Below are 12,369 nucleotides of genomic sequence, written 5' to 3' on the forward strand. Positions count from 1 at the left end.
GATGGTGGACAGGGGGGCATCTGACTGGTCTGTCCTTTGAAGGGACACCCACCCTTCATTTGTCTTCATGCCAATGACACAGGGAGGGAACACACAGGGTGGCCAAGGGAGCCTCCCTGCTCATCATGGTGAGCATGATGACTGATTCAAAACCTATGGTCTTAGACTGTATGCTCAAAATTTTAAGAAGCAATTCTCAGGAGACTATGGGATCAAAACATCTGGCAAATTCGGCACATTATGTGAATTGGAATGTGCCACCTTTGGGGTCAACTGGCCCTCTGAGGGGCCCTAAGACTTACCCACTGTCCAGGTCATTTACAAAATTATGGTCAGGACTCCCAGACACCCTGACCAATTCCCATATATTGATTCTTGGCTTCAGATAGCCCAAACTCTGACCCCATGGGTCCAATTCTGTGTTAATAGGAAAGACCAAAGTAGGATATTTGTAACCCAAGTAAAAGAGCCCAGAGTCTGTAAGGAAGCAAAGCCTATCAGGGAGGCCCTGGCCAGTGGGCATCAGGAGCAGCAATGGGGATGAGCTCTGGACAAGGATGAACCCGTCAGAAAGTGTGGGGACCACAGTCCTCCTCTGACCTGGGGCCTAAAGGTAAGCTGCAGGAAGACAGTGTTCCTGCTTCTGGTAAGTGGCATGTGTGGGGAGATACCCGATTTAGCAGCTCAGCCCACAGGAAACTTGATCCAGACAGAAACAGAATGAAAAATAACAGCTCTCATATTTACCTTTAAGAGAAAGTGGGAGGGGCGCATGGGTGGCTCAGGGGGTTAAACCGTTTGCCTTCCTCTCAGGTCATGATCCCAGGTGTCCTTCAGGATAGGGACTTTAAGAATATTCCCAAGCAGCTGCAGCTGCCAAACCTCCTTTGTTTTAGGGAATTCCCTGTCTTCTCTGGCCCAATATGGATTGTCTATCCCTGCCCTTGTTGGTGTGAAAACATGGCGTCTGCTCCTCTGGAGCTGATGATCTCCTGAACCAGGAACCCTTTCTCTGCCCTCTGGTGGCAGCACTTTGTCTCTTCTGCCTCCCCATCCCCCTTTTTCCTGTTTCCGCACCACCTTGGGTGCGGCCTGCATTACTGGCTTCTAGACCATCCTTAGTGCCTTAGGCACCACTGTCAAGGAGCAAGAAGAGCAACCCTAGGAACTACCACCACCCACTCCAGATTTCCCCACGTGTCTCAGGTGAAAACTGACCATGGGGGAGATCCTGGTGGAACATATTTCAGCATTTAAACTAAGCTTGTTGGTTTAGTTCAGACAGATGTGTCTTTTAAGTTATCAGAGGCAAATGTGAAATTGTTATTCTATCAAGGTTTACTGAAGGTCAAATAAGCTCGTTGTCTCTGTTGAAATGTGTTACCAAAATAATGACTAAACTGATGGTTAATTGTCTCAAAGTTTTCATGGGTAATTGTTAATACAGCTTTTGAAGTCTTTGGTAACCTGAAACTTTAAAGTTTTGGTTGAATGACAAATGGAATGAAATTCGTTGAACATCTAGGTCTTTCAAATAGGATAAAATGCTAAGTTATTAATTACTGGACATAAGTTTGTGCTTTTGACTTACTGCAAAGAAACGAAGAATATTTAAAATTGTTGGTAAGGGGCGCCTGGGTGTCTCAGTGGGTTAAGCCTCTGCCTTCGGCTCAGTTCATGGTCTAAGGGTCCTGGGATCAAGTCCAACATAGGGCTCTCTGCTCAGCGGGGAGCCTGCTTTCCCCTCCCCCTCTGCCTGCCTCTTCTGCCTACTTATGATCTCTTTCTCTCTCTCTGTTAAATAAATAAATACAATCTTTAAAAAAAATAAAAAACAAAAAAAATCTGTTGGTAAACCTGTCTTGTGCTTAACTGATTCATAAATTTGCCATCTAAAGAATTCTGTTGTAACAGTTCACAAAGGGTTAATACTTAGCCATTGCTAGCTATTAAGGTGTTTCTAAGAGTACAAAATTATGCTACGTGTAACTATGACTGATGGAAATAAGGGAAACAACTCTATGTGGAAAAGTAGGAGATATGTAAGAAAGATAGAAGGAATGGGAATGCATTTTGTTGAAGGAAAAGAAGGTAATTTTACCCTGAATGAGATGATTTTTTGGAAGGAAAATGGTTTGGGAAAAAACCTAAATGCAAAGGAAAGTTGTAGAAGTTTTGTGAAGGGAAATCTTCAGAAAAATAATTTTAAGTATGGCCACGATGGACTAAGATTGAAATGAATTTTTAAAAAGACACTGGCATAGAAAGCTGGTTTTCTCTTTGTTCAAAAGGACAAACTTTTCTTAGGTTAATTGATCTGCTGTCAGGAAGAAAACGTAAATAGTTGTTTCCTCTTTGCCTGTCCAGGAAAACCATTTTCCACATTTTGCCCCTATCAGGTGTTTAACATCCCTAATTATATTTAGGCATGTGCTTTAAAACTTTCTAAGATTTTAGAAAATTCTGACAAGATTTAAATTGTAAATGAAATCTCTTTAACTCATTAGACTTTTCCTTGGTATGCTAAGTTACTCAGGAAGTACTGTTAAACAAATGATCAACCGTGGGTTACATTTGGGTAAATGCTATAATGATTCTAGAGGTTCTATACATTTCCCAAAGTTTCAATGTTTTGATAAGTCATCACTTGATATTTAATTATTGAAGTGGTATGTGTTACAGAAATAACCTGATTTCCTTACCAGCTAAACTGTAAACTTTCATCAGCTCTTTAACCATATCTATTCTGAGTTTTTGTCATTTATAATTGTTTTAATTCTCTTGTAAAATGAGTTTCACCTTAAAGGAGTTTCATATAAAGGATTTTCAGGATAAATACAGGTATCCAATATATTGGAAATCCTAAAACTGAAATGGGAAACAACTTCCAGAACTAACTAAACCAGAATTAGTAACATGGGAGTAAATGAACTAAAAGATTATAGCGTTATGCCTCTTATTTTAGACATTGCTCATTCTCTAATGTTTGCCCTTCCAGACTAAGAAAAATTTTACTTAAGTTACCTGTGACTTACAGAAATGTAAAAATATTCATTTGTAAACAAATCAAAGCATTCAACTTTTCTCTCTTTCTGAACCCTCTGAAACTCAAAAGGTCTCAGTAAGTATTCCTTCTTCCATGGCAATTAGTCATTTGCATAAGTTCAATAAGAATCTGTTCTCCGTGTAACAGGACACTACTGGAAACATTGGTTATTTTACTAAGGCTTTGACTGGAATGTCATATTTGAGAAAGACATACATAGACTCAGATATGACCAGACAGCTTTAAGGAACTAAGGTTGACTTTATGAAACCTGGAGCCATAAAGCCCCTTGGAACTGTTGGCCTGATACCTTGCTTATAGAGTTCCCAGCAGCCTCACCAGGTGAGTAAAGAATGTCACTTCCTGGCAGGTACAGGAACTTCAGGATACTTTGGGGACCTCATGAAGAAGAATCTACCCAAACCTACAGGTGTTGCAGGCATGTCTGATGGCAAGTACGTGGCTTGGTTTCTGGCCTGGAAAGGCTACTGAAAGTTCAACCGAGATTCCTTAAAAGAAGTTCCAGCAAAGCAGATTGTAAAAGATCTGTGTGATCACTCACTGTTCTTGCTGATCTTATGTAAATAATTAGGCCAAATCTGTTTAAACTGGACTTGTTTTTCAAATAAATTAGTCCTAATTTGGCTAGCTCTGGAAATGAGGGTTATTTTAGAAAGAAAAATTATGTTTCAGTAATACAACTTTGTGGATGTTAAGTTCTAGATTTAGTTGTCTTTAAATGCTTATTGTTTATCTAAGCTAGACAACTAGAGGTAAACTTAAGAGAAATTACCACAGTAACTCATACTGCTGATTATTGTGTGGGGATAATAACCGCATGGGCACATAATTATCTAAACAACTGGAAAATGGGATTGATTCCCCAACAAATGTATAACTTAACTATCACCTTAACTAATTCTGTGGGGCTAGGATAAGAAATTGCCTAAAAGCCAGAAACATACCCCACCCCATAGGATTAACTATGGACTTGTGGAGATAGTAGATGACCCCACTTTCTTTATGATTTTATTGGATGATGCATGTGGGACTCCCTTTACCTCTTGACAAGTTTTCTCCCACTTGCTCGTGATCCTTTGTAAGTTTGATATTGTTAAGGCTGGACAACTCAAGAAAAGGGCTTCTTAGTGGTTTCATCCCTTAGTCATATTTATCCTAGAAGCCACCTCTATTGAGGTACAATTACAAACAAAGGCTTTACCTAAGCATAGAACAGCCCTCCTCATAAAAGGACCCTCAAAGCTCACTATGGGACAATCCCTGACTGTAATGACTTTGCATCAGGTCCAGATTTGTCTTAGAAATGAAAGGCCACCAATGGATGATGGAGGCCAACTTATTAAATACCAGGCTACACTGATAGAGGTGCCTGAAATAATACCTAAAACCTGTCAGACTTTAAAAATTTAGCTACCCTTATGCCTGGATCTGAACATCACACTTCTGTAGAGCATAACTATTGGAGGTCATTGATATTGTTTATTCTAGTCAGCAGGATTTAAAAGATTGCTGCAGCTATAATTCACCAAGAAAGCTCTATGGCAGGCCACCCTCCCCACCCGGTAGTAAGTAGTCTTAGAGAAGACCTTGAACAGATTGGAAACTTAGAGGTGTCCCAACACCTCCAAGCCCTGGGAAAAACTAGAAGGCCCATCTCCTGAGAAGCTTTAGAAACGACCTTCTCAAATCATAGTGGACAGTGCCCCACACTGTTGTTCTAACCACCCCCTACTGCCCTCAGGGTCTTAGGTATCACCGAATGGGTCCACCGCTCTAGAGTAAAGAAGGATCTCACCAGCTGGATGAACCACACCAGTGGGAAGCCCTACCAGATCCTACAGACCTGCTCTAGCTCCACCTTCAATGAGACCCCACCAACTGATGGACACCTGTTCACCGTGGTCCCTGGCTATTGTAGGCATGACACCAACACCCTCACCTTAAGAGATGAATTTTACATTGCTGCCCCTTCTGACTGGACTTTCTCCCAGACACTTGTTATTGTTATTGCTTATTGGGCAGCCTTAGGAACCTTAAGATGGATTGCTAAGTTCAGAGAAAACCTGTTACCAGGCGAGCCACTGCCCAAATATTAGTCTCGCAGGGCCATGGTAATAGATGATAATGATGCCCTCCAAACTAGGTATTTCAAAGGGCATCAAAGGGGGGAATGATTGGGAAAAACTGTACTCTATGATGGCTGACCAAACCAGCAAGGGAATTCCAGTCCCTGTCTCAAAGCCCTTTCGGGTTCTTCTTCCCTACCCCGTTTCCTGCGCACACCAAAAGTACCAAGTATGTAGAAGTAGAGGGTATAAATCCCCCCTCCCTGCTTGCGCTCGGGGCTCAGACCTTTGGAGAACAACCTCGTCTGAGTCCACTGCTGTTAAATAAACCTCCAATCCTCCAAAGCCTCTGAGTGCTGCTTGGTTCTTCCACCAGGATCCAGTCCAGGTTCCGCAACAACATCTTGCTAACAGATGAACAAAATAAATAGAAGGGAAGCACTGATGCTCACAGACACAGTTCAGAGCTATGGTGGCTGGATTCTGAGCTGCTGAGTGTGGTTCCCTGAGGAAGGAGCTTGGCGGGGTTGGCCGCACTGCTCTGGTTGCACGAGGCCCCTAGAAAAGCTCAGTAGATGCAAAACAAATGCTGGACGCTAGTATCGCTTTTTGCCTTTTCTCGTAAAAGCAAAAGTCCCCTTCGGGTTTCCTTGGTTAGCAGAAACAGTAATAATGGAGTAGGTCTTACGTGAAAGTGAAATGGCCTCACAGGAACTTTTGAAAGATGGGAGATACCCTGTATCACTGTAATGCATAGTGAGATTCAAGCCATCAGCTGAACCCACAACTGTGAGACAAACTCTCACCTTCTTGCCCATTTCAATTTCCCATTCTTTTATTCTCTCCTTCTTTTCTCCATATAGTGTATTTAAATGTAAAGAGAATACAGTATGCATGTCAATCTATGTGTTTGAAACACATTGAGGCTTTTACTTGGTAGACAGTGTGCCCTCACAATCTAGGGCACATGGATTTTTTTTCCTATAAACGGTTCCACCCAAACCCCTCTCATTCTGTCTGAGGCAGAGATGGGGCACACTCAAGGTAAGAACTGCATTGAGCAACTAGCTTTAATGGATCCTCACTTATCTTTCCTCTCTGATCATGCTCCCGATCTATGTCGTGGTGGAAGGGAGGGATTGGCGCTGTTCCTTGAGGGTCCTGACAATAGCTCTGGGGAGATGAGAGGGCGCCTCTCTTGAGAATGTATCTTTTCTTCATTGTTCTCAGCTTTTGAATCTCCATGAAAACAGCAAGACCAGGGGCACCTGGGTGGCTCAGTGGGTTAAAGCCTCTGCCTTCGGCTCGGGTCATGGTCCCAGGGTCCTGGGATCGAGCCCCGCATTGGGCTCTCTGTTCAGCAGGGAGCCTGCTTCCTCCTCTCTCTGACTGCCTCTCTGCCTACTTGTAATCTCTGTCTGTCAAATAAATAAATAGAATCTTTAAAAAAAAAAAAAAAAACCAGCAAGACCATGAGAAAAGTTACGTCTAGCCTCCTGTTGCATAGGGTTGATGCAATTGGGAATCACCCCTCCCTCTCTTTTTCCCTCCAGGCACAGGCATCTTGTAATCAATCAACCACCATGCTGGGCCAGGTCTTTGCTAGCTACCCAGGAAATTGTTCCCTCTCTCGCTCTGGGTCTCTTTGTCAAATAAATAAAATCTTTAAAAAAAAAAAAAAGAAAGAAAGAAAGAAAAAGAAAAAGAAAAACTAAATTACAAGGCTTTGAGAACTATCATCCCAGTAAGTAAAACAAAGGGTGTCCATTTAAAACACAACACACTGAGTCAACAACAGACCTGTGCCAGCGGGCATGGCCTCGTTAGGCTGGTCAGCTTGAAGGGGTGTGGAGGGAGGTGATGCCCTCCATGGTCATGGAATTTTCCTCAACAATCACAGAAAAGTGGCCCAGAGGCAAGAGTCTTGGGAAGGGAGAGGGCACAAGGAGGGGAACCAGAGGGTAGCCTGTTCCACCCTGCAGGATAACCTGAAGTGTGCAAATACAGGATGCCTCCTTGTCTTAGCCTCTCCAGGGGCCCACAGGCCACAGAATTCCTCGTCCTCAGGGAAGGGCCTTCCTCAGCCAGAGATAGCCTAAGAGAGCCAATGTGTGCCCAGCATCTGAGGAAAGTAAGCAAAGCATGGCCTTTGCAGTGTATGAGAAATGCAAGTCAAGAATGAGAATTTGAGGGAAATGATCCTTTGGTTGCCAGGCGGTGTTCCTTCAAGCACAAGAGACAAGACCATGTTGGTAGAGCTCAAGAAATGTTATGCAGAAATAATGAGGAAGGCCTTGCAGTGCTAAGAGGAACAGGAAAGATTAGGAGCACAGAAGAAATTTAAAGACTGAGCTGCTGGGAGGAGTCTGAGGAGGGATAAGGGACAATTGTACAGGGCTCAGAGAATGGCGGAGAACTGGCAAGACCCAGAAGGGAAGGAGGATGCCCAGAAGAAGGGGAGACAGCTTCTAAGAGAGACAGAGAGATAAAGAGAGCTTTATAACCTGTGGTTATAAAGCATACACCATCATTAAGGGAAAGCAAGGCTTTTGCATCTTTGTTCCCTTTGTAGTCTCAGCCTCAGGAGCCCTGTCTTGGACATGACAGCTTTAGCTGAAGTTGGCCCCAAGTGCTCTAATTAGGGTGTAAGCAGAGCCCCCTTCCAGATTCTTCAGCAGGCATTTGTCTCCTCCTTCCATTTGGCAGGAGCCTTGCTGGGATTGATGTAGACATGCGACATCACTTTCAAATACTGCCCTAGTTTTTCTTATCCACATCAATTTTTGAAGGACCTTCAGTCACAAATCCAGCCAGACAGGGAACTTTCTTCACCCTCATAATTTATATTCATCTGCTGCATGCCCATTGGAAAGAAATATCACTTTGCCCCCTCCACGGTCCTCTGCATTCTAGTCTGACTAGCCGAAGGGCTGGACTTTTTCCCTTGACTATTCTGTGTTTATTTCTACCTGCACGACTTGGTGGGGAGAATGAGCTTGCAGATGATGCCAGACAGGAATAGAAGAGATTTCTTATCCTCTTAAGACATTAAATCAAGACAATTTTGTTGGAACATGATAGGGCAGAACTGCTGAATTCCCCCTCATTCTATTTTGTCTCCAAAGAGGTACATAACTATCATATACAGGATCTGTTTTGTGACTTGATTTGTCCTTCCTTCTTTCTAAAAAATCATTTTTTTGATGTACAATTTATATATGCCAATTTTAATTATTTGTCAAGTTGCTGAATTTTGACCAATGTCAGGGAACCACCTCTACAATAATAATATTCAATATTTCCATCCCCCCAGATGTTGCCTCAAGTTTTCTTGCCATCAACCTCCTCCTTCTAGCCCTGACCCTGGCACACTTTGTCCCTTTCTACATGAGGAGGGATGTGAGCAGCCTAAAAAGAGCATGGTCACATAAATATCCCCTGAGTCCTCTTGTTCTTAGTTTACAGAAATTCCATTTTGCTGGTAATTTCCTAATTGGCATCTCAAAGAATCAAGAATTATTAAGAACTGTCCATCTTTTGCCACTTGCTAAGAGCTGGACTCATTGTCTATGTTGACCTGCTCCACGAATATCATAGATAAATTTTGTCCATGTTTCCAAAGAGATGGCCCTAAAATGGACATCTGTCTGGGGCTGAAAGAGAGCATCTGAGCTTAAAGACAAAGGAATGCACAGTTGAAATTCAATGTAGTAAACTCTCCCTCCAACTGCTCTTCCTATTATCTTTTGGTTAGATTTTCGTAAGATTTTGTGTCTGAGAGATTGTTCCCTTATTCTATTGCCCTATGGGAATAGGAAGAGATAAGAAGTAATGAACAAAGCTAAGCAAGGAATTCTGGAAGGGATAAATGATGGTGGTGTAAATGTGGTGGGTGGAACAAAATGCATTATAAAGCATTTGCTGGGCATGCATCAAGTATTCCAAGTGCTGGGATACCAACCCAGAAAGAGGTATGGGTCTTGTCCACCAGGAGTTCACAGTTCAGTACGGGAAGCCACCAGCTAATTGGGCAGTGATGAGATGATGGGATCAGGCAATGGCAGGCAATGCTGTTGGCTACTGGAGCACATGCAAAGAGCATGGCATCCATTCTTCCACCAGGGAAGCCTCCTGGCTTGAAGATCATGAAGAGCACAAAACCTGAGAATTTGTTTCTCTGGGTTGTTTGTGGTAATAAGCAATTCACAAAGTAGAAACTGGAGACTATTTAAAATTAAGTGGTATCATGCAGAAGCATGCAAGAAGGGAGAAAAATTAAAAATGCAATCCGAATCAGATTATATGCAAATCTAAGGTGAATCAACTGAATCTGAAAAGAGAGGGAGGTAGGGACTGAGAGGGAAAGAGAGAGAGAAAAGGACAAAGAGAGACAGAATATGCCACTTCATGGAGCAGTCCTTGTGGCAGAGCCTGGAAAAAGGGCTCTGCATTTGAGGGGCTAATGCACTTGCTGCCTTCCAAAGAAGGGATATGTCGCCCATATGTGGGCATTGTGTGGAAATCGTGTTGAATAGTAAGTGGAAGACCAGGGTTCCCATCCAGCTTAGCTCTGGGGGAACTCCGCTTACTCAGCTACAAAAACAAGAGATGGAGCAAACTGATCTCTCCAGTGTTTTAATCACTAGACTTTCCTGATTCGATGTTTACCTGGCAGGTGTTTGTAACTTTGTAGTGAGGCATAAGGATGTTAAGATGTTACTTGAGGCACTAATAGATGGCCAATGATGACTATATCTGCCTATGGCCCTCTGCAAAGGAAAGCAACATTAAGCTATTCTTCAAGTGGCTATGGCTTTTGCTATATGTGTGGATACACAACGAAAGTAACCCTGCTTATCCTGGATGAAATGATTGGTCCAGAGCCAAAGGCACCCAGCGAGATGTATGTGGGAAGTACCACATGACAAGTAACTTGATGTGGAACACTGCCAGCATGAGTGACCTAAACTGAGCTTTTCTTGCTGGCGTAAACACGATGCATGGAAGAAACATGGGTTACTAGAGCTGTTTTGCATTCTTCATGACTATGAGTCAACCTTGAAGCACTTCATGATCTGTGGAATATTTTGGTTGTAGAAGCAATGAGACACAGAATGAATCTAAGTTGTTGAGAATTAATTGTCCTGGGGTTCCTCATTACTACAGATAGTCTTACAGGAATGCTTCTCATCTAGAGCAATCTGGGTGTGTCTCATCTCTGCTAACTATGGAAATCCCAAGGATTAGCAGGAAACTCTGTCTAAGTGAGGCTCCTGGGTGAAGAGAGAGGAGTAAGAGATTTCATTCTGCTAAAAGAGGAGGTGCTTCTGGAAGACACTTTGTAGCATAATGCAGTATTAGTAAGTTGATGCTGCAGAAAAATACATTTTCTATTTGCTTTGGGACTAAGGTGTAGAAATAAATTGGCAAAATTGGCCTTGTGGCTAAATTGATAATGTGGGAACATTGTTTGAGACTTTACCCTACCTGCAGCTAACCTGTTAGCATACAAGTTTCATGGATGCTGGCAGAAGACATGAGACTCCTGGTTCAGAGACAAGGCAATTGAGGCATTCAGAGTCAGCATTGGCCGCTGTTTCTCAGACCTCACTTCTCACTGAGTGACACTAAGAGGGTCCAGAGGAGCCGAACTCTGATCTTAGGAACCTTGAAACAGTAAGCCTGCCTCCATTATCTTTATTTCAATGTGCAGGAAACAAACTTGTCTTTTTCTCTGGAGGAAGACACTATCTCTGTCTTTCAAGGCTGCTTGTACAACAAACAGCCTTGAAAGGATAGCATTCTTCAAAAGGGAGTCAGTGCCTGTGCTGGAAAGACAAAGAGAAATAGAGACTCACAGAACTGTCTCCAAACAGTGAGTCATTAATAGAATCATGAAATAAATTCAGAGGGTTTAAACACACAGAAGAATATTTCATGTAGTAGGGCAAACAGTGTTAGGGCAACTTTCCTTTAAAAATTTTTTTTCACCTTTTCTCATTGACAATACATTTGAGATACATTGGCTAAGATATTATTAAATACACTGAGTTCTTACATTCTGGGTGACATGACTTGGCTTGCATTTTACCCAGGATTGTGCAATAGCAACATGTATTATATTGGGGTTATTCTGTAATATAAATCATAAACACAATGCCATAAATGACATAGTCTGATCGTGATTAATAAACATACTCAATTGCTATTTTTGGAGACTAGGAAATTTTAGATACTATATTGTGGGATTTTTTTTTTTTAACTAAATGGAGTTTTAAGAAGATAAATTTTACCTCTGGTCACAGGTAGATAGCAGAGAAAATATGTAGTATGAGTTTGGACCATTCAGAGAATAAAATATAGTGTGGGAAAGTTTATATTACTAACTAAATTGATGCTTTGCTAGGCATTGGATTTAATAAGGAGCACACACAAAAATTAACAAATACTTGACATCTTAACAGCTCCAAAGCAAATATTTTTTCTGACTTGTATGCCTATGAAATGAAAGTTCTGGACAGACAAAAGGAATGTTGGGTCCTCAATGTATTTGTTAAATTCAAGATTTTTAAGAATACTTTACACAATAGACAACATTTCATTAAAACTAGTTTTTAAAAGTCCACTTTCATAAATATCTACTGAGTTCATATATGCAAAAAGTCAGAGGATAGAAAGATATGTAAAATATCTACCTGACTTCATGTGGATCATGTGGATTAGAGTGATCACAATTTCGAAGGGTAGAAATTATATGCAATTTTCTATTTTACATACCTACCGCATTGCCTCTATTTCAAATAAGTATTTGCTGTTATTATTGCTAAGATCAGAGCCATAGTAGAAGGTTATAGTGCTAACACATTATTTTATATCAATTGAAAAAGTTACCTATTTAAATGGAGTATTTCTAAATCTTTGGGAAAATCAATTTTAAGAATGGATGTAGATCATGTTTTAGAAATAGGCATATGAAATCTTAACATGTGAAAGCCATTATCCCAAGAATTATATGATCTGCTATAGAGAGAACTTTAATGGCAGAACCAAGCACCATATCACTGGGTCTATTACAAAATAGAATTATTGTTTTTATAGGCTCAACTTGTTTAAAGCAAGAATATGCAAATAATATTCTTCTTGGAATATTTTAAACATGAAGAAATGCCATCAGTTCTTGCTTTCTCAGAAAAGTAATAAAACCACTTTTCCATAAGGTTCATCTAGCCTGAACAC

Source organism: Lutra lutra, chromosome 4 (genome assembly GCF_902655055.1).
Source record: "Lutra lutra chromosome 4, mLutLut1.2, whole genome shotgun sequence".
Taxonomy (NCBI): domain Eukaryota; kingdom Metazoa; phylum Chordata; class Mammalia; order Carnivora; family Mustelidae; genus Lutra; species Lutra lutra.